The sequence below is a fragment of the Balaenoptera ricei genome, chromosome 13, assembly GCF_028023285.1.
Source record: "Balaenoptera ricei isolate mBalRic1 chromosome 13, mBalRic1.hap2, whole genome shotgun sequence".
NCBI classification, from domain to species: domain Eukaryota; kingdom Metazoa; phylum Chordata; class Mammalia; order Artiodactyla; family Balaenopteridae; genus Balaenoptera; species Balaenoptera ricei.
Genome location: NC_082651.1, coordinates 96015954 through 96020843, shown reverse-complemented (window position 1 = coordinate 96020843; position 4890 = coordinate 96015954).

The window sequence follows — 4890 nt, the reverse complement described above, 5'->3', positions numbered from 1 at the left end:
GAGCGCGGCCCGGGGGCGGGGGCGGGGACGCGGGAGGGGGCGCGGCCGGGCCGGGGGCGCGGACCCGGGCCGGGCGTGAGCGGGGGGAGGGGGAGATCCCGGGTCTGGGACGCGATTGGGGGCGGGGACGCGAGCCGGGCCTGGGGGAGGGGCGAAGCCACCGGTGTGCGGAACGTGGGGCGTGGTGTCGCGGTGCGGGAACTAGATCCCGGGACAGCGGAACGTGGGAGGGGGCGCGACCGGGGCCGGGGTGCTGAGCCCGGCCTGGAGGTGGGGGCCGAGAGCCGCGGGTGAGGGCTCTCGGGGAGCCGGCGGCCGGGGGCGGGGAGCGAGGGCCGGGTATCCGGGCACTGGATGGCGAGGGCACTGGGGCGCGGCGTCCCCTCCTCCTCCGACTCCTTCCTCCTCCCTCCGGCCCGCCTCGGGCCCCGCCTCTCCTCGCGGGGTCAGCCCTCCAGGCTCTGGCTCCCCGACCCTCCGGGTCCCCGCCGCCTGGAAGAACTGAAAGCACTGGGCCTCCTGCAACACGCCCAGACCGGCCTGCGTGGGGTGGTGATGAGTGCGGAGGTGACTCCACAGCCGGGCCCCTCCCGAGCGTAGAGCGCGATGGGGACTTCACCTCTCCCAGCCTCCTATTCCTCACATGTTAAGTTGGGGGAAGGGGCCGGACGGTAAAAATACCTCTGAGGACGGAGTAAGGTGATGAAGGTGCCGGGCCTCCCACCCTTCAATTTCTGCCCTGCTCCGTCGCGCGACCTAAGACAGGACAGAAGGAGGGAAGGGGGCGATTCTCCCGGACCGGACTCCCCGCTGCGGCCTTTCCGCAACGGAGCCGGCAGCAGGCAGTGGTGGGCCCTGGGTCTCCCGTCCCTCTCCTCCTGCCCCAAAGGAGATCTGGTGCTTGAACGCCGAGCCTCATTAAAAAAGTAACTACTTTGGGGAAAGAAAAAATTTGAAAGGAGACAGAGAAAGCATTCTCTCCCCAAGGAAAAAGCCAGTAGGTACTGATCATAATGAATTCTAGCTTTTGGTCATTGGATAGTAAAAAAGAAAGAAAGAAAAACGTTTATTATTTTTAAGTGAACCAACCCCCAAATAAGAAAAAGAAAAAGGCCGAAGCTGTCTAATTCAAACCCGGTGGTGTTATTGTTGGTTGTGCTTGCATTTTAAGACTTGACTTCTTTCTCTCCTTTCCTCGCTTACTTAAAAAAATCTAACCTTTCCAAAGCAAGACAACTCAAACATCCGGGGTTTAACTGACATCTTGACATTAACCTGAATCCAGATGGGATTGCAGAATAATTGTTAAAATGAAATTTTGGCTAGGACTTCCCTGGTGGCGCAGTGGTTAAGAATCCCCCTGCCAATGCAGGGGACACGGGTTCGAGCCCTGGTCCAGGAAGATCCCACATGCCGCGGAGCAACTAAGCCCGTGTGCCACAACTACTAAGCGTGTGCTCTGGAGTCCGCGAACCACAACTACTGAGCCCACACGCCGCAACTACTGAAGCCCGCGTGCCTAGAGCCCGTGCTCCGCAACGGGAGAGGCCACCGCAATGAGAAGCCCACGCACCACCACAAAGAGTAGCCCCCGCTCGCCACAACTAGAGGAAGCCCGCACGCAGCAACGAAGACCCAATGCAGCCAAAAAATATAAATAAATACATTTATAAAAAAAAGAAAATGAAATTTTGGCTAAACTTTCCCTACCATAGACTTGAAATTTTACTATTTTACTATTTTATCACTTCAGGAGTAGGCATTGAAAGCTTAATGCCCAAGACAATGGAATAAACATGGGATTCAAGTCTATATCCATTTGTTTTATTATCAAGAGACTAAGGAAGTATTTGTAACTCTTTATTTTTTTTTTTTTTTACAGTTTTTTGATGTGCTGTCTTAACCATCCAGATGCAGGAGATGGGCCAAATACATTATTTGGTGTCATTTGGGTGTTCTGATTCCACAGATGTGTCTAGTTTGGAAGCTATTGATATACGTTTTCTTTTTAAGAAAACAAATCTCATCTTGAAACTCTTTAAACCTGGTAGAAAAACATTCACAGGGAAAAGAAATCTTTCTTGTACTAAGTTCAACTTAGTTTTTTTTTTTTTTTTAACTTAGTTTAATCATTTAAAGGAAAACATGTTTTACTACTGCCTAAGTAGAGTCTAGTCATGTGACTCATCGTTTAAATATATCCAGAGCTCCCTGTGTTCACCTCCCAGGGCAACTGATTTTTCTGACTGCTCTTGATTCCAACCCTGTTTCCCCAGACTTGTCTGGCTCACTCAGCTTCAGTGAGCGTAACTGCCAAAGCCTCTGTTCTTTCCACTCTGAGAGTGCATTTAAAATCAGCTACATTTGGGGACCTGGCTTCCATCTACTTGTGCTAAAAACCCAGATTGCTTTTATTAGAAGCTTCCCATGACAAGCAAACAACCTGAGTTTTCCCACATGACCAATGCCACCTAAGATCATCTCTAGAAATAAACAAGAATCTCTTTGTCCCAAAGGGTTGGCAAAGTCCCGGGAATATTGGGACCTTGAAGATGGGGTCTGATCCCTCTTAAGGAAGCAGCCATACTGGCGGCCACACTTCTCCAGCTAAAGGACTTCTTTATGCAGTGACTGGGGTGGTGGCTGGTGAGGGCAGTGGAAGATGAGGCCCAGGGTGGGAGCTGTCTGCTTACACTCCTGGAAAATAAGAACATCCTGCAATGAATAAGTTAAACTTTGCGAGAGAACTACAGTTGTTGATACTTTCGGCAGGAGATGTGTCCTGAGTGATGTTTCCCTTGGCAACAGGACTAGCCTGGCATCTGGAGATGAAGCAGGTCCTTTCCTTACCGCATCCTGAGGACCACCCTCATTGCAGTGGGCAGGGAACCTCTGCCCCTCCTTGCAAAGCCCCACTCAAGTGCCCTTCTTCAGGAACCCTCTAGATCTCTCTGCTCAGAACCTCTATGATTTCCCACCATCCCTGACCCATCACTAGCTATTACATAGGAGAGAGATATTGTATAGGTGCAGGTCATTATGAATATGCAGAAGGATAGTGTTTGTATTCAGATGAGAAATGAGATAGCATTTGAAATGTAGGCAAGCCATGTTTCTATTTTTAATGCTTAATCAGTAACTTGAGAGAGCCACAGTGCTATCAATTATTGCTGATACCTTCATACCTTTTGAAAGCAGTATCTCATATAATTGCTATTGTCTTCTTGCAAAGTTCCAAGCTTTTGCATTTGGTTTCATGGCTTCACCACTGAGAGGGGTGGGAGAAGTTGTAAAGGAGAGTCAACCCATTCATTAAGGACTATTAATGAGTTACAGAACTCCTTTGCAAGATTTATTCAGAAATAACGTATCTTGGACTTCCGTGGTGGCGCAGTGGTTAAGAATCCGCCTGCCAATGCAGGGGACATGGGTTCGATCCCTGGTCTGGGAAGATCCCACATGCTGCGGAGCAACTAAGCCCGAGCACCACAATTACTGAGCCTGCGCTCTAGGCACTGTGTGCCGCAACTACTGAGCCTAGAGCCCATGCTCCGCAACAAGAGAAGCCACCGCAATGAGATGCCCCCGCTCGCCACAACTAGAGAAAGCCCGCACGCAGCAACAAAGACCCAATGCAGCCAAAAATAAAAAAAATTTAAAAAAAGAAAAGAAATAACGTATCTTAAGTCCTCAGAGTTCGCATGTTTACATCATGATTGATTTGGCCCATTCTATAACATTGTAAAAGATTCTGACCCTATGCGGTAAAACATGGATGACTTATACCCCGTTTGAACAAAAGATGGAAAGTGGGATTTGTGATGCAGACTTTCCATTAGTTGACCAGTTCTCACTGCTTAGAGAAACATCTACGGGCTTCTGGTTCAAAATGACAGATCAGGCAGAGTTTGCTTCTCTTGTTACTTGAGACCCCCCTAAAATTAAGATATTGAAATTTAAAAAAGGAAGTTCAGAAAAGAAAAAAAGGGACGGGGAAGGAGCTGTAAAGGGGAGAGAAAAATCACAAATGAGAGATTTCAACACACTTCTGGAAGATGGAAAGCTGACAGTAGAGAGCTGCCAGATGAAACAGGAAGAGAAATTACAACCTAAGCTATGATGTCAGGGGCTGGAGAGGAAACGGGAGTCAGCCTTCTGACAGATGAGGCTCTGGGACCCTTCCTATGGACAGTGCGTCATCCCCCACCCCGTTCACTCGTAAGGAGAAAGCACCAGGTTGCCGGTGTGGCTTACTCTGCTACTGTGTGAATAAGACTTTTCCTGCTGAGTTTTTACTTGGAGTGGGGAGCTGTGTGTGGATGGGGCGTTTGCTGGCCGCTCTGGAGTTGCGTTCCTCCAGGTTCAGGTGCTCACACCTGCCCACTGAGCTGTGGTGATGGCTTGTGTGGAAAGACTGTCCTTCCCAGGGGCTGTGGACAGGGCAGGCATCGTGACTGTGCAGTACAGTATCCATGGCTGCTGGCCTTGATGAACCCGTTCTCTTCTCCTGGCAGAGCCGCTGCACAGAAACCACAGGCTGAGTGTTCTTTCCACGAACCCACAGTTTTGAGTTGGAGATTTGGAGGCTACTCAAAGCATACTCAGATTCCAGGCTTTGTTAGGGTTTTTTATCACCCCGAGGAAATTGTGTAGCAGGAGGGGAGAGGGGAGAGGGCAATGGTGAGGAGCGAGCCTGTGCACATGTGGCCATTAACATGCTCTGTTTATCACAGAAGTTAACCTTTGCAATACCACTGGCTAAAAAAGAGTGTGTAACATACATGAAATGTCGAACTTTAAGCTCAAACGTCCTCACCATGAGTGGCAACTCTGCAATGTGGAAACTGCCCTGTTTGGATGGTCACTTCTGTACAGAAACAGCCTATGGTT